This window comes from Palaemon carinicauda, chromosome 8, assembly GCF_036898095.1.
Source record: "Palaemon carinicauda isolate YSFRI2023 chromosome 8, ASM3689809v2, whole genome shotgun sequence".
NCBI classification, from domain to species: domain Eukaryota; kingdom Metazoa; phylum Arthropoda; class Malacostraca; order Decapoda; family Palaemonidae; genus Palaemon; species Palaemon carinicauda.
In genome coordinates this window covers 38140799-38159386 of record NC_090732.1, presented here as the reverse complement: position 1 = coordinate 38159386, position 18588 = coordinate 38140799, and the positions used below count along the sequence as shown (strand labels likewise).

The 18588-nt window shown below is 45.0% G+C and overlaps 1 protein-coding gene across 5 annotated transcripts in view; it reads left to right on the top strand.

Moving 5' to 3' along the window:
* The window catches only part of LOC137645707 (sphingomyelin phosphodiesterase 5-like), a 184096-nt gene that overhangs the window by 101039 nt on the left and 64469 nt on the right, over positions 1-18588 (top strand). The window lies entirely within an intron of this gene.

The window sequence follows — 18588 nt, the reverse complement described above, 5'->3', positions numbered from 1 at the left end:
ACCTCTAAGTATTGAGGTCTGAATTCAGTATCATAAGGAGTGGATTCCTAAGAATCAAGACTTCTCTTCCTAGGATAGAGATTGTAAAAGGAAGGGAATATCTTTCAGAAACTCATGAGAATTTTTCTAAAGTTTCCCTCATATTTTTACCTGCTACTCCTCGTTCCGACTTCAGAGTTTTCGCTAGTTGAGTTGATGGTGTCGCTATTTATTTTATTTTATTTTTATTACTAGCCAACTACAATCTTAGTTGGGAAAGCAAGATGCTTTAACCCAAAGGGCTCTTTTAGGGAACGATAGCCCAGTAAATTAATGGTAAAATAAATAAATGAATTAACATTAAATCATTCTCAGAAAAATAACGAACCTTACTGTAGAAATTGGTGCAGTGCTTGCAGTTGCAACAACAGAAAGAGCATTACGGCCTTTATGAGAATAGAACATAAAAGTATATCTCCCACCACAGGCAGATCTTTTATGATTTAATGTATTATGTTTTTAAACCGCTCTTGTTAGTGACTCGTAAACATAGCGCAGTGCTCAGAAGGAGGTGTTTGTTTGTGTTCACCTTGTCCCTAGTCCTATACTTCTTCCTTACGTTCCAACCCTTGGGAGAAGGAAGGTCGGTAGACTGAGGTGCTTCGCGGACGTTGTGCATTAAACAATTGTTCCGCCGAGCGATATTGTTGATGCAGTCCAAGACGTTCCTACTCCACTTTGGAATGATGAAATAATGCTCTTTTCTTCGCCAACGATTGTCGAGCTATGACATCACAACCATGTGACATAGTATCTTGAAAAGAGCGAAGTTACAATGTCTTGAAGCGATCAGTTCGTCATCGCTATGGTATCATGGATCTTGTAACTGTTTTCTGCGTATTAGAATGTAGTTCCCTGACGAGAATGACGTTCTACGTTTTCCCTGTCTATCAGACTAGGAAGTTACTCGTCATGTATGCACGCGAACAGAACTTACCCTCACAGCAGGCGTGTTTTGATGCTTAAACAGGAGCAATCGAGTGTGTTTTTTCTTCCGCGAGAAAAGCGGAAGTCAGACAAGTCACATACAATCCTAGCTCTTCCTCTGGAATCTGACGCACTTTCAGTGAGAAAAGACTTTGTCCTCATCGAAGGACGCAAAACCTAGACTTGGTAGTCACCAATCAATATGTCCAAGACCTTTCAGGAGTCGTATGTTTTCTAATAACTTATCCTGCAGTAACTAATGTTCGCCGGAAGTTTTTTCTTTTCGGAAGAAAGCGACGTGTTAGCACCAGAATCGTGTAAGACACACAGTTCTTCGGGGGAAAAGGTGCTCAGTTTGCTTCTGTTCACACTTCTTCTCCTTCCCCAGTTTGGGGAAATGTCTATTACTTTCTTCTGAGGTCTAGCGACTACTGTTGACGGTATCTCTCAGCATTGGATACGTTCAGTTTGCGCACAAGGCGTGGTTGAAATGTCATAGGGCCTCTCCCAGGTTGCTCACAGGACTGCTGTTGATGTTCTCTCCCTGCCTTCGCCCACACTTGAGTTGGCACACTCGCTACCCCGCGAGTGTAGATTTGGTCTGAGCTAAAAGAGGTCTATTCCATCTGTTTAGCGTTTACGATTCTCGGGGTGGAGAAAATTTTCTCCTAAAAGAGTCTAAGGACTACCATAGATGAAAGAAATGGTTTTCCGATTAGTGTCAGAAGGCATAGTTCTCCTATGCTTAGTAACGCTTCCTCGCAGAGATATGCTTGTGTTACAAGAAGCGTCAGAGCGGGTGCTTGTAGCAGTCTGGTCTCTCTCTTACGGCAGACGTCACGCAGACACAGACGCAAGTTCTGGTCTCTCCCTCACGCAGTCACAGACGCAGACGCCAGTCTGATCGTATGTTGGATGCTGACAGTCAAAGTTGATCCTTTCAACAAGTTGTCCCATTTTCGCGGCCTGCGGGACACGCGACTATCACTCATGCCGACGCATGCTACACGCGGACAACTCTCGGCAAACAGTTACGTCTTTCCGTCAATGACCGGACGCTATGCTGTCGCCTCCATGCACCACACTGTAGATTTACAACAAGCGGGACACACACGGAGCGCTGTATCCACACGACAAGGTGAACGCATACAGCACGCTGACACCTTACGGCAATGCAAGCACATGCGACATTATGGTCGCATGCTAGACGCATACAGTCAAGTCTTTTCTTCTCACAGCAGTATAAACAGAATATTGTTTCTCCTTCGCGTCTCTCTGGCCTCGCAGCTAACGCTCCCTCGTGTCAAGCTTTGGCTTAAAGTTTGTTGAACACTCGCTGATTACACACAATCAGGTCTTAACTTCACCATGTCATCAATCTTTTTCCCCGTGTCAGGATCACGAACGCTTTATTTTAAACCATCAAGCTTTAGGTCTAGCTGCCTCCAGTATTTCGGAAAACCCCTAAAATCTAGAGGGTTTTTCGAAGGAGACAGCTGAGGCTATCGCTTTTACAAAGGACATTTGCCTCAAGGTTTTCCAACTCAATTAGGGTGTTTTATGGAGTGGTGTAGAGGTAAAGCGGGCTCTTCATTTGGTAACTCTAACACAAGTGGCCTATTTCTTCATAGACCTTAGAAGAAAACACATTTTTTCCTCCTCGACCATCAAAGGGTACAGGAGTATGCAGGCAGCTGTCTTCAGACGCAGAAGATTGGATCTATTAAATAGAGACCTTATAGATCTTCTCGGATCATTTTGAATTTTCTACTGAGGCATCAGGGACTTTAGCCATTATATAACCAGCGGGTAAGTATATTCAAAAATTTATTTTATTATTAGAATTTAATTTTGATATTTCTGAATAGACAGTCATACTGGACATAGGGTCTCAGTTGTAGATTTAATTAATTTTACAGTTTTCATCAGCTGTTACACATACAGTTACTATATCAAGTTATGAAACTTGTACAGCTGTATTGGTAAAAGATAGTAATAAAGGTACAAGGCTAACTTTTAATACAGTAAGTACTAATGTTTATTTGTCTATTACTGTAAGTTCTGATGTTAAAGAAATTTAGTTTGAATTCATCTGGTAATGTGTCCCTACATGGTACAATACAGATTTAAAGACAGTTCTATATTAGTAATAGTTTAATTTGAGTAACTCGGAATACAAGCAAATCGGTATACGTCCATGAAATTTCAAATTGGTATATGAACATTGTATTGATCTATGAGTGAAAATTTATCTCCTCATGTGCATCCCGCGATGCAAAAAATTTCTCCAGTGTAATGAAATAACTATCAGCAAGTCTCAAATTGATATGCTTCAAGTGTTTTATATGACTTAGCTATGTCTCAATGAATAATAAATTATGTACAGTAATAACTTCTGTGTATGTGTGTGTAATTAATTTTTAAACTAGGCTTATGTTAAAGAAAATTAGACATGGATCCTGATTAACTTTTTTTTTATCATTTTTTTATAGAGGGGAAAGACCAAAGTCATTAGGTATTTTGTAGAAAGGGAAATGGTTGAAAGCTTTTGAAGAAGAAAAATGAAAAGTAACAGTGTTAGGGTGAATAGGACTTTAGAACTAGAAAAAAAATGTGCCTGTACTGGTAGGTTAACTACGGATTACCTATTTGCATACATACTGTACGTTTTTCAATATTAAACTTACCCGATAATCATGTAGCTGTCAACTCCGTTGCCCGACAGAATTCTACGGGAGGGATACGCCAGCTATCACTATACTAGAAGGGGGTGTACTCACAAGCGCCACCTGTGGCCAGGTACTACAGTACTTGTTGTTGACGCCACCTCACTTTTTCCTCTGTCGTGCTTCCGGCAAGACGTTCTTGGATACGCCTATGATTTTGGAGTATTGTTCACGGTTTGGTGAAGTATTTCTCTAAAATTTGCAGCTATTCGCTATACTGGAAACTTCTATATTAGCTTAGTTAGCTTTTGGAATTAATTTGATTATTTATGGTGACGAAGAGAGTATGAACTCTCTTTCACCTTTAAATGGCCGACCCTTCCCTTAGACGGAAGTGTTGGTGTCTAAGAGAGTATAGACTCTCTTTCTTAATTTTGCTTAACAAAAGTTATAGATTTATTTTATATCTCTCCGCCTCTTATAGGCCTCTTCGATTAACTTCCTTTTATTATAAACTTATTAAAATTAATTTTTATATTTGTTTATATTCGACCTTCCTAATAGTAGGCGGTCTTTTCTTGGTACCGAAGTTAATTAACATTGAGCCCGTCATTTCGGTTTTACCTGTTAACATATTATGCTATTTTAATGTCTTTGAAAGAATTTCTTTGATAGTCTCGTACTGTTTTCAAAGTTGAACTAACGTTTTGTTTTGTCTCTGCAGTTGTTGACGTTCAGAACGTTCAACTTGCGCTCTATCGTTACGATAGAGAAAGAATTTTCACGGTTTCACGTTGCAGTAAGAGTAACCGTGTCTAACGTTTTGTTCATTCTTTCTTAACTTAATGGTTTTAATCCTAATAAAGGAACTTTTCATTTTGGGAAATATTTCAATTTTTTCCTTTAACAATAATATGTTTTAACGATATATATGATTGGGCTCTTCTCTCAGGTTCTAAGTCAAGAGAGAGAGAGAGAGAGAGAGATAGAGACGGAGGGAGAAAGAGGAGGATAAACGTTTCATTCAAGCGAGTAACGTTGTTATCGTTTTTGCTCTTCTCCCTAGTCTCTTTAGGGGAAGAAGGTAAACGTTTCTAGAGTGATCTAGTGTTTAGTCTCTTTCCAGCCACTGAATTATTTATCTTTCATTAGATTTTTCTGTTACATTGTAATTCTGTTTTCGCAATTACTAACTTTTGAGAAAGGATAGAATTGCGTGTTTCAGGTACAAACCACTTAAAGTTTCGAGTTCAGTGAAATAAGTGCAAACAGAAAATCAAAGTGATAAGTGATTAGCGCAAAGTGTGTCAGTGTTGTGCGTGAGGGTACTTCTGTGCGCGCCAGTCGTCCTCCCAGTCCGGGACCTCTTGCAAGCTCCCAAGCCCAGGGGAGAAGCAATGTCGAAGGGCAAAAGGGTTCAGCAGGCCTTGATCGGCGCACAGAAGTATCCTCGGTGGTTGCGGGCGTGTCTTACCGAGACCGTCACTCCCACCCGCAGACGATTGAGCCCTTATTTTGCTCGTCTGCAGAAGAAATTTAGGGGAGAAAACGCTGGTCTCAGGTCTCAAGACCTCTTAAACGTAAAGTCCAGACCTATGCCAGACGTACGAAGTTAGAGTTCAACCCGGATGCAGTCATTGGGTTAGCTCTGACTCTCCTCAGTCATCAGTTGAATGCACTCCGCCTAAGAGGAGTAAGGTGCTGCCGCAACAGATCTCTGCTGTTAAGGCTTTACCTCAGCAGACCTTAGTGTCTGCCGACCCCAAGTTGACTCTACTGCTGTCCATGCAGTCACAACTTTCGGTCTTGATGCGTGAGTGTCGGGCTGAGAAGGTTGCGCCTCCGCCTGCGCTCGCTCCGCCTGCGCTCGCTCCGCCTGCGCTCGCTCCGCCTGCGCTCGCTCCGCCTGCGCTCGCTCCGCCTGCGCTCCCTCCGCCTGCGCTCGCTCCGCCTGACCGCAGTACCGCCTGCCAGGCGTACGATGTTGAGCCACGTTATGAGTTTACTGATCCCAGTGGTGTGCAGCTCCCTCCGCCTTCCTTAAGGCAACCTCAGCAATGGGAACAGGAGGCTTATACCTCTCTTCCTCCGCTTCCACTTGCTGTTCCACCAGTGAGGCAACACTCGCTTGAGGTACAACAACCTCTCCCATCCATGAGTCAGTCTCCTCAGCTCTCGCTGCAGCGAGCTCAACCCCCCTCAAGGCAAGCACCTCAACACCTTAGCCTTGCGCCTCAGGAGCCTCAACTTGCGAGACTTTTACTGCGTTCTGCGCAGCCACTACCTTTTCGCTCTCAGCTCACACCGCAGGAACCTCAACTCGTTCCTCAGGAACTTGCTACTGCGCATCCGCCAACCACTCAGCAAGCGCAACCCTTGAGTTCAGCCACTCATGCCAGGAGTCAGCCTCCTCCACCCATGCGCCTACCTTCTGCTACTTCCTTTGATCAGCCTTTGCAGACTGAGCCTCAGGTGTTCCCTCAACAGAGTCTTGAAGAGGAAACCACAACTATTGTTGTTCCAGCTCGTTCTGACTCTGCTGTTCAGCATTCCTTACCTCCATTTTCAAACATTATGATAATGGAGGTTATTTGTATTACTTATAAAAATATATTTGTATTCCTTGCAATATATTTTTAACAATATCGCAAAATATGGCAAAAATATGAATCATGAGTTATGAATGTAAGGTAAATATTATGTTGATATTAAAACCCCATGCAAGCATGCATAAAGCACTCTAGCACTGGTCATGGAATTTCTGAGAGATGTTAAACGCCATGCACACGCTCTGCTTACCTTACAGCATGCTCTACATACAGCATGCTCTGCTTACAGCATGCTCTGCATACAACATGCTCTGCATACAGCATGCTCTGCATACAGCATGCTCTGCATACAGCATGCTCTGCATTCAGCATGCTCTGCATACAACATGCTCTGCATACAGCATGCTCTGCATTCAGCATGCTCTGCATACAACATGCTCTACATACAGCATGCTCTGCATACAGCATGCTCTGCATACAACATGCTCTGCATACAGCATGCTCTGCATTCAGCATGCTCTGCATACAACATGCTCTGCATACAGCATGCTCTGCATTCAGCATGCTCTACATACAGCATGCTCTGCATACAGCATACTCTGCATACAACATGCTCTGCATACCTTACCGCATGCTTCTCAGTCACACATCTTTGGTTGTTGCCAACTCACTAGACTGTCAAGCAGTTTCATAACGTTGCCTTCTAGTCTGCTGCTTTTGCACCTGTGAAACCCTCACTGAGAGAACTTAGCTTTTCTAGGATATGGTCCCTGTAGATGAGAAAGTTCTTTTCTCCCTCCTTCTGATATTCCCTTGAGGACTCTGTCATTTGGAGGGAGCCTTTAGCTGCGTAGCCTCCTATGGACTTTTATTTAAGCATAACATGCTTCCAGGGAAGGTAATGGTTCCACTTCAGTCGCTAATCCCGTCTGTTACCACACCTGCTCCCATAGACCTTGAGCTGTGTTGCAAGACATGCAGTCCAAGCTTAGTCCTTGTTAGAGGATTTTTTGTTTACGGAGTCAATGTGTCACGGGGAAGACGTTCAACAACCAGCAGAAGTGACTTGTTGTGACGCAGTGCGGCAACCTCAGCAACCCGATAGGAGTTGTCTGTACGACCCAGACAGTCTAGACAGATTCGGGTTGTCACTGTACTTCCTCGCTTGCCCATGGTTGACAGTTCACAGACTGTGCAGCAGTACCATGATCTTGTGTCCGGCTCCGTCAGACGACTGGCTTTTAAGAGCTCCCACAAGTCGTCGCTGTCTGGAGATTTTCAAATGGACTATGGATCTGACCAAGGAGCTGGGCCTCCTGGTCAATTTTGAGGAGTCTCAGCTCGTCCCATCCCAGACCATTGTCTCCTTGGGTATGGATCTTCAGAGTCGAGCTTTTCGGGCTTTTCCGTCGGCCCCAAGGATCTTCCAAGCCCTAGAATGCATCCAGAGCATGCTGAGAAGGAACCGATGCTCAGTCAGGTAGTGGATGAGTCTAACAGGGACACTTTCATCGCTGGCCCTGTTCATCGTGTTAGGGAGACTCCACCTCCCCCCCCCTTCAGTATCATCTAGCTGCTCACTGGATAAAGGACATGACGCTAGAGACGGTCTCAGTTCCTGTTTCCGAAGAGAGGAGGTCTTCTCTCGCGTGGTGTAAGAACAGCTTTCTTCTCAAGGAAGTCTACCTTTGGCTGTTCAGAAACACGACCGCCGTCTCCTCTCGGACGCATCAGACACGGGCTGGGGTGCGACTTTGGACGGACAAGAATGCTCGGGAACATGGAATCAGGAGCAAAGGACACTTCACATCAATTGCAAGGAGTTGTTGGCGGTTATTCTGGCCTTGATAAACTTCAAGTCCCTCCAGCTTAACAAAGTGGTGGAGGTGGACTCTGACAACACCACAGCCCTGGCTTACATCTTCAAGCAGGGAGGGACTCTTTCGTGGAAGTTGTTCTAGATCGCAAGGGACCTACTCATCTGGTCTAAAGATCGAAAGCTAACTGGTAACGAGGTTCATTCAGGGCGGTATGAATGTCATGGCAGATCACCTCAGCCGGAAGGGTCAGGTCATCCCCACAGAGTGGACCCTTCTCAAGAATGTTTGCAGCAGACTTTGGGCCCTGTGGGGTCAGCCAACCATAGATCTGTTCGCTACCTCGATAACCTAGAGACTCCTGTTGTATTGTTCTCCGATTCCAGACCCAGCAGTAGTTCACGTGGATGCTTTTCTGCTGGATTGGTTCCATCTCGACCTGTATGCATTCCCGCCGTTCAAGATTGTCAACAGGGTACTTCAGAAGTTCTCCTCTCACAAAGGGACACGGCTGACGTTGGTTGGCTCCGCTCTGGCCCGCGAGAGAATGGTTCTTAGAGGTACTGCAATGGCTGGTCGACATTCCCAGGACTCTTCCTCTAGGAGTGAACCTTCTAAGTCTACCTCACGTAAAGAAGGTACACCCAATCCTCCACGCTCTTCGTCTGACTGCCTTCAGACTTTCGAAAGACTCTCAAGAGCTAGGGGCTTTTCGAAGGAGGCAGCCAGAGCGATTGCCAAAGCAAGGAGAACATCCACTCTCAGAATCTATCAGTCTCAAGGGGAAGTCTTCCGTAGCTGGTACAAGACCAATGCAGTTTCCTCAACCAGTACCACTGTAACCCAGATTGCTGACTTCCTGTTATATCTAAGGAAAGTAAGATCCCTTTCAGCTCCTACGATCAAGGGTTACAGAAGTATGTTGGCAGCGGTTTTCCGCCACAGAGGCTTGGATCTTTCCACCAACAAAGATCTACAGGACCTCCCTAGGTCTTTTGAGACCTCAAAGGAACGTCGGGTGTCCACTCCAGGCTGGAATCTAGACGTGGTCCTAAGGTTCCTTATGTCATCAAGATTTGAACCTCTCCAATCAGCCTCTTTTTAGGACCTCACATTAAAAACTCTTTACCTCGTGTGCTTGACAACAGCTAAAAGAGTAAGTGAGATCCACGCCTTCAGCAGGATCATTGTTTTCACATCTGAAACGGCTACATGTTCCTTGCAGCTCGGTTTTTGCTAAACGAGCTTTCTTCACGTCCTTGGCCTAAGTCGTTCGAGATCCCAAGCCTGTCCAACTTGGTGGGGAATGAACTGAAGAGAGTACTTTGCCCAGTTAGAGCTCTTAGGTACTATCTAAAAAGGTCTTAACCTTTACAAGGACAATCAGAAGCCTTATAGTGTGCTATCAAGAAACCTTCTTTTCCAAGTTCTAAGAACTCAGTTTCTTACTATTCAGGCTTCTGATTAGAGAAACACATTCTCATCTGAAGGAAGAAGACCTTGCTTTGCTGAAGGTAAGGACACATGAAGTGGGAGCTGTGACTACTTCAGTGGCCTTCAAACAGAGCCATTCTCTGCAGAGTGTTATGGATGCAACCTATTGGAGAAGCAAGTCAGTGTTCGCATCTTTCTATCTCAAAGATGTCCAGTCTCTTTACGAGTACTGCTACACCCTGGGACCATTCGTAGCAACGAATGCAGTAGTAGGCGAGGGCTCAGCCACTACATTCCCATAATCCCATAACCTTTTAACCTTTCTCTTGAATACTTTTTATGGGTTGTACGGTCGGCTAAGAAGCCTTCCACATCCTTGTTGATTTGGCGGGTGGTCAATTCTTTCTTGAGAAGCGCCGAGGTTAAAGGTTGTGATGAGGTCCTTTAGTATGGGTTGCAGCCCTGTATACTTTAGCACCTTTGAGTTGATTCAGCCTTCCAAGAGGAACGCTGCGCTCAGTAAGGAAGACGATCTTATTAAAGGCAGAGTAACGGTTCAAGTCGACTTCCTTACCAGGTACTTATTATTTCATTGTTATTGTGGATAACTGATTATATGAAATACGGGATACTTAGCTATCCTTTAGTCTTGTACACTGGTTTTTCACCCACCCCCCTGGGTGTGAATCAGCTACATGATTATCGGGTAAGTTTAATATTGAAAAATGTTATTTTCATTAGTAAAATAAATTTTTGAATATACTTACCCGATAATCATGATTTAATTGACCCACCCTTCCTCTCCATAGAGAACCAGTGGACCGAGGAAAAAGTGAGGTGGCGTCAACAACAAGTACTGTAGTACCTGGCCACAGGTGGCGCTTGTGAGTACACCCCCTTCTAGTATAGTGATAGCTGGCGTATCCCTCCCGTAGAATTCTGTCGGGCAACGGAGTTGACAGCTACATGATTATCGGGTAAGTATATTCAAAAATTTATTTTACTAATGAAAATAACATATTAAGACAACTGGGAAGACCAGCTGGAATATGTGCAATAGCAGCCCATTGGATGGACGTACTGGCAGTCATGATTGTTGCATTCTTGAGATCAATATTTTCATCCCAGTGTGCCAGTTCAGGAGGATGTACAAACAGGGTGGCTTCAATCTACCCATCTATCACAACAGCACATAAGTAGATCATCATGCTCGCATGAGAAATGACACGGACGCTCTTCACTGTTATTATTATTATTATTATTATTATTATTATTATTATTATTATTTTTTCAATATTAATCTTACCCGATAATCATGTAGCTGTCAACTCTGTTGCCGACAGAAATCTACGGTCGGGATACGCCAGCGATCGCTATACAGGTGGGGGTGTACACAACAGCGCCATCTGTGGTCAGGTACTCCAGTACTTCTTGTCAACACCACCTCAATTTTTCCTGTCGTGCCTCCGGCTAGACCTACATGGATACGCTGTTGATTCTGGAGTTATTGTTCACGATTTGGTGATGTATTTGCTCTAGAGTTTAGCCTTCGCTATTCAGGAAGCTTTATCATTAGCTTAGCAAGTTTTTTGGAATTAATTTGATTTAATTTTGTTGACGAAGAGAGTATGAACACTCTTTCACTTTTAAATGGCCGACCCTTCCCTTAGTCGGAAGTGTTGGTGTCGAAGAGAGTATAGACTCTTTCTTAATTTTGCTTAACAAAGTTATAGATTTATTTTATATCTCTCCGCCTTTTATAGGCCTCTTCGATTAACAAAATACGACCTTTCCTAATAGTAGGCGGTCTTTTCTTGGAACCGAAGTTATTTAACATTGAGCCCGTCATTTCGTTTTTACCTGTTAACATTTTATGCTTTTTTAATGTTTTTGAAAGAATTTCTTTGATAGTCTCGTACTGTTTTCAAAGTTGAACTAACGTTTTGTTTTGTCTCTGCAGTTGTTGACGTTCAGAACGTTCAACTTGCGCTCTATCGTTACGATAGAGAGAGAGATTCACGGTTTCACGTTGCAGTAAGAGTAAACCGATTCTAGCGTTTTGTTCATTCTTTCTTAGCTTAAATGGTTTTAATTCTAATAAAGGAACTTTTTATTTGGGAAATCTTTCAGTTTTTTTCCTTTAACAATAATATGTTTTAACGATATATATAATTGGGCTCATCTCTCAGGTTCTAAGTCAAAAGAGAGAGAGAGAGAGAGATAGAGACGGAGGGAGAGAGAGGAGGGTAAACGTTTCGTTCAAGCGGGTAACGTTGTTATCGTTTTTGCTCTTCTCCCTAGTCTCTTTAGGGGAAGAAGGTAAACGTTTCTAGAGTTTTATTCTTGTTCCCAGGCTTTTTGCGGTGAGAGATTTTAAACGTAGTTTATTTGATCTAGTGTTTAGTCTCTTTTCCAGCCACTGAATTATTTATCTTTCATTATGTTTTTCTGTTACATTGTAATACTGTTTTCGCGATTACTAACTTTTAATGAAGGATAGAATTGCGTGTTTCAGGTACAAACCACTTAAAGTTTCGAGTTCAGTGAAATAAGTGCAAACAGAAAATCAAAAGTGATAAAGTGATAAGCGCAGTGTTACAGTGTTGCGTTCGAGGGTTCGTCTGTTCGTGCCAGTTGTTCGCCTAGTCTGGGACCTCTTACAAGCTCCCAAGCCCAGGGGAGAAGTAACGTCGAAGGACTTTTGGGTTCATCAGGCCTTGATCGATGAACAGACGTTTCCCTCCGTGGTTTCGGGTGTAACCACTCACGTAGCCGACGTGATCACCCCACCCACACAAAGACGAGAGAGCCCATTTATTCCTCGTCTGCTGAAGAGGTTTCTCGCAGAAACCATGGACCAAATCTTGCAGCTTTTAAGTGCAAGTCGGTCCCTTCCGCGCAAGTCCAACTCCTAGGTGTAGCCATTAGCACTGGTCAGTTCGGACTTGCTGCAGTACGACAACTGCACACCTCCCAGAGAGGCAAGGTGGTACCGCAACAGGCAGTAACTCCGTCTGTTGCCGCACCAGCTGTTTTAGACCCTCAGTCTCAACGGACAGTAGCTCCGTTTGTTGTTGTCTTTCATAGACCCTAGTGGTCTATGCTGCAGACAATGCAGTCTCAGCTTGCGGTTTTGATGCAGGAGTTTCAGGCAGAGAAGGTTAGCACACCTCCTCCTGCGAGCGCTCCTCCACCTCTGCGCAGTCCACCCTGCCAGATGTATGATGTTGAGGCTCCTCCTGCCTCCATGCGTGAGCTGCCGCTTTGGGAGTTGCCAGGTACCAGCGCTATGCAGCAACCTCCACTTTCCTTGAGGCAGGAGCCTCTTGCTATGCGGCAACCTCCTCAACCCTTGAGGCAGGAGCCTCATGCTTTGCAGCAACCTCCTCTACCCATGAGGCAGGAGCCTCATGCGTTGCGGCAACCTCCTCCATCCTTGAGGCAGCAGCCTCATGCTATGCGGCAACCGCCTCAACTCTTGAGGCAAGAGCCTCTCTCTGCGCAGCTACCTCCTCAACCCTTGAGGCAGACGCAACTCTTGAGGCAGGAACCTCATGCTATGAGGCAGCCGCCTCAACCCATGAGGCAGGAGCCTCATGCTATGAGGAGCCTCATGCTATGCGGCATCCTCCTCAACCCATGAGGCAGGGACCTCATGCTATGAGGAGCCTCATGCTATGCGGCATCCTCCTCAACCCATGAGGCAGGAGCCCCATGCTATGCGGCAACCTCCTCAACCCATGAGGCAGAAGCCTCATGCTATGAGGAGCCTCATGCTATGCGGCATCCTCCTCAACCCATGAGGCAGGGACCTCATGCTATGAGGAGCCTCATGCTATGCGGCATCCTCCTCAACCCATGAGGCAGGAGCCTCATGCTATGCGGCAACCTCCTCTACCCATGAGGCAGGAGCCTCATGCTATGCGGCATCCTCCTCAACCCATGAGGCAGGAGCCTCATGCTATGCGGCATCCTCCTCAACCCATGAGGCAGGAGCCTCATGCTATGAGGAGCCTCATGCTATGCGGCATCCTCCTCAAACCATGAGGCAGGAGCCTCATGCTATGCGGCAACCGCCTCAACCCATGAGGCAGGAGCCTCATGCTATGCGGCAACCGCCTCAACCCATGAGGCAGGAGCCTCATACTATGCGGCATCCTCCTCAACGCATGCGGCATGAGCCTCATCCCTTGCAGCATGAGCCTCATACCATGCAGCATGAGCCTCATCCCATGCAGCATGAGCCTCATCCCATGCAGCATAAGCCGCACGCCATGCAACATGCTCTGCTTTCCTTACAGCATGCTCTACATACAGCATGCTCTGCATACAGCATGCTCTGCATACCTTACCGCATGCTCCTCAGTCACACATCTTTGGTTGTTGCCAACTCACAAGACTGTCAAGCAGTTTCATAACGTTGCCTTCTGGTCTGCTGCTTTTGCACCAGTGAAACCCTCACTGAGAGAACTTAGCTTTTCTCGGATATGGTTCCTGTAGATGAGAAAGTGCTATTCTCCCTCCTTCTGATATTCCCTTGAGGACTCTGTCATTTGGAGAGGAGCCTTTAGCTGCTTAGCCTCCTATGGACTTTTATTTAAGCATTACATGCTTCCAGGGAGGGTAATGGTTCCACTTCAGTCGCCAACCCCGTCTGTTACCACACCTGCTCCCATAGACCTTGAGCTTTGTTGCAAGACATGCAGTCCAAGCTTAGTCCTTGTTAGAGGATTTTTTGTTTACGGAGTCAGTGTGTCACTGGGAAGACGTTCAACAACCAGCAGAAGTGACTTGTTGTGACGCAGTGCGGCAACCTCAGCAACCCGATAAGGAGTTGTCTGTACGACCCAGACAGTCTAGACAGCTTCGGGTTGTCGCTGTACTTCCTCGCTTCCCCATGGTTGACAGTTCACAGACTGTGCAGCAGCACCATGATCTTGTGTCCGGCTCCGTCAGACGACTGGCTTTTAAGAGCTCCCACAAGTCGTCGCTGTCTGGAGATTCTCAGATGGACTATGGATCTGACCAAGGAACTGGGCCTCCTGGTCAATTTTGAGGAGTCCCAGCTCGTCCCATCCCAGACCATTGTCTACCTGGGTATGGATCTTCAGAGTCGAGCTTTTCGGGCTTTTCCGTGGGCCCCAAGGATCTACCAAGCCCTAGAATGCATCCAGAGCATGCTGAGAAGGAACCGATGCTCAGTCAGGTAGTGGATGAGTCTAACAGGGACACTTTCATCGCTGGCCCTGTTCATCGAGTTAGGGAGACGCCACCTCTGCCCCCTTCAGTATCATCTAGCTGCTCACTGGATAAAGGACATGACGCTAGAGACGGTCTCAGTTCCTGTTTCCGAAGAGAGGAGATCTACTCTCACGTGGTGAAAGAACAGCTTTCTTCTCAAGGAAGTCTACCTTTGGCTGTTCAGAAGCCCGACCGCCGTCTCTTCTCTGACGCATCAGACACGGGCTGGGGTGCGACTTTGGACGAACAGGAATGCTCGGGAACATGGAATCAGGAGCAAAGGACGCTTCACATCAATTGCAAGGAGCTGTTGGCGGTTCATCTGGCCTTGATAAACTTCAAGTCCCTCCAGCTTAACAAGGTGGTGGAGGTGGACTCTGACAACACCACAGCCTTGGCTTACATCTCCAAGCAGGGAGGGACTCATTCGTGGAAGTTGTTCTAGATCGCAAGGGACCTCCTCATCTGGTCAAAAGATCGAAAGCTCACGCTGGTAACGAGGTTCATTCAGGGCGATATGAATGTCATGGCAGATCACCTTAGCCGGAAGGGTCAGGTCATCCCCACAGAGTGGACCCTTCTCAAGAATGTTTGCAGCAGACTTTGGGCCCTGTGGGGTCAGCCAACCATAGATCTGTTCGCTACCTCGATAACCTAGAGGCTCCCGTTGTATTGTTCTCCGATTCCAGACCCAGTAGCAGTTCACGTGGATGCTTTTCGGCTGGATTGGTCCCATCTCGACCTGTATGCATTCCCGCCGTTCAAGATTGTCAACAGGGTACTTCAGAAGTTCACCTCTCGCAAAGGGACACGGCTGACGTTGGTTGGCTCCGCTCTGGCCTGCGAGAGAATGGTTCATAGAGGTTCTGCAATGGCTGGTCGACATTCCCAGGACTCTTCCTCTAGGAGTGGACCTTCTACGTCTACCTCACGTAAAGAAGGTACACCCAAACCTCCACGCTCTTCGTCTGACTGCCTTCAGACTTTCGAAAGACTCAAGAGCTAGGGGCTTTTCGAAGGAGGCAGCCAGAGCGATTGCCAGAGCAAGGAGGACATCCACTCTCAGAGTCTATCAGTCTAAAAGGGAAGTCTTCCGAAGCTGGTACAAAGCCAATGCAGTTTCCTCAACCAGTACCACTGTAACCCAGATTGCTGACTTCCTGTTACATCTAAGGAACGTAAGATCCCTTTCAGCTCCTACGATCAAGGGTTACAGAAGTATGTTGGCAGCGGTTTTCCGCCACAGAGGCTTGGATCTTTCCACCAATAAAGATCTACAGGACCTCCTTAGGTCTTTTGAGACCTCAAAGGAACGTCGGTTGTCCACTCCAGGCTGGAATCTAGACGTGGTCCTAAGGTTCCTTATGTCATCAAGATTTGAACCTCTCCAATCAGCCTCTTTTAAGGACCTCACATTAAAACTCTTTTCCTCGTGTGCTTGACAACAGCTAAAAGAGTAAGTGAGATCCACGCCTTCAGCAGGAACATAGTTTTCACATCTGAAACGGCTACATGTTCCTTGCAGCTCGGTTTTTTGCTAAATCGAGCTTCCTTCACGTCCTTGGCCTAAGTCGTTCGAGATCCCAAGCCTGTCCAACTTGGTGGGGAACGAACTGGAGAGAGTACTTTGTCCAGTTAGAGCTCTTAGGTACTATCTAAAAAGGTCATAACCTTTACGAGGACAATCAGAAGCCTTATGGTGTGCTATCAAGAAGCCTTCTCTTCCAAGGTCTAAAACTCAGTTTATTACTAATTCAGGCTCCTGATTAGGGAAGCACATTCTCATCTGAAGGAAGAAGACCTTGCTTTGCTGAAGGTAAGGACACATGAAGTGAGAGCTGTGGCTACTTCAGTGGCCTTCAAACAGAACCGTTCTCTGCAGAGTGTTATGGATGCAACCTATTGGAGAAGCAAGTCAGTGTTCGCATCATTCTGTCTCAAAGATGTCCAGTCTCTTTACGAGAACTGCTACACCCTGGGACCATTCGTAGCAACGAATGCAGTAGTAGGCGGGGGCTCAGCCACTACATTCCCATAATCCCATAACCTTTTTAACCTTTCTCTTGAATACTTTTTATGGGTTGTACGGTCGGCTAAGAAGCCTTCCACATCCTTGTTGATTTGGCGGGTGGTCAATTCTTTCTTGAGAAGCGCCGAGGTTATAGGTTGTGATGAGGTCCTTTAGTATGGGTTGCAGCCCTTTATACTTCAGCACCTAAGAGTCGTTCAGCATCCTAAGAGGACCGCTACGCTCAGTAAGGAAGACGTACTTAATAAAGGCAGAGTAATGGTTCAAGTCGTCTTCCTTACCAGGTACTTATTTATTTTATGTTATTTTTGAATAACTAATAAAATAAAATACGGGATACTTAGCTTCTTTGTTAACATGTATGCTGGTCTCCACCCACCACCCTGGGTGTGAATCAGCTACATGATTATCGGGTAAGATTAATATTGAAAAATGTTATTTTCATTAGTAAAATAAATGTTTGAATATACTTACCCGATAATCATGATTTAATTGACCCACCCTTCCTCCCCATAGAGAACCAGTGGACCGAGGAAAAAATTGAGGTGGTGTTGACAAGAAGTACTGGAGTACCTGACCACAGATGGCGCTGTTGTGTACACCTCCACCTGTATAGCGATCGCTGGCATATCCCGACCGTAGATTTCTGTCGGCAACAGAGTTGACAGCTACATGATTATCGGGTAAGTATATTCAAAAATTTATTTTACTAATGAAAATAACATATTATTATTATTATTATTACTTACTAAGCTACAACCCTAGTTGGAAAAGCAGGATGCTATAAGCCCAGGGGCTTCAGTAGGAAAATTAGCCCAGTGAGGAAAGGAAACAAGGAAAAATTAAATATTTTAAGAACAGTAACAACATTCAAATAAATATTTCCTATAAAAACTTTAACAAAACAAGAGGAAGAGAAATTAGATAGAATAGTGTGCCCGAGTATACCCTCAAGTAAGAGAAATCTAACCCAAAACAGTGGAAGACCATGGTACAGAGGTTATGGCACTACCCAAGACTAGAGAACAATGGTTTTGATTTTGGAGTGTCCTACTCCTAGAAGAGCTGCTTACCATGGATAAAGAGTCTCTTCTACCCTTACCGAGAGAAAAGTACCTACTGAACTATTACAGTGCAGTAGTTAACCCCTTGGGTGAAGCAGAATTGTTTTGTAACCTCAGTGTTGTCAGGTGTATGAGGACAGTGGAGAATCTGTGAAGAGTAGGCAAGACTATTCGGTGTGCGTGTAGGCAAAGAGAAAGAACCCTAATCAGAGAGAAGGATCCAGTGAAGTACTGTCTAGCCAGTCAAAGGACCCCATAACTCTCTAGCGGTAGTATCTCAACAGGCGTCTGGTGCCCTGGCCTAATCAGATCAGGATGGAATGTTGCCATGTAGACTTTTTCATCTAATCTCCATGCCAGTTAAATTGTTTTACAGTACTGTACAATGTTATTTCTCTTTTTAGTTTTGAATGATTTTGTATTCATTTCTGTTGTTATGAATTATGAATTACTCAATAATTACCATTAAAAATATTTTACATATAGTGTTTATGTGTATTTATGAATGTATGGAACGCACTGAGGGAATCCCATTTATTTCTTGTGGGAAAAGTTGCATTTTGGGTTACGAGCTTGCTCTCTGAACATGCTAAACATGTATACCAAGGTACTACTGTACAGTATATGCAAATGCATATGATAGTGTTATCAATATCTTTCATTATTCCCCGGATTACTTTTCTGCATTGACAACCTTCTTTGCTACTACACCAATCTTGATCAGGGTAATATTAGGTATGATTTATTGTAAAGCCAGAAATGCGTATATTCTTTGTCAGTTGAAAAATTGTATACTGTATCCTTTTGTTATACTAATTAATT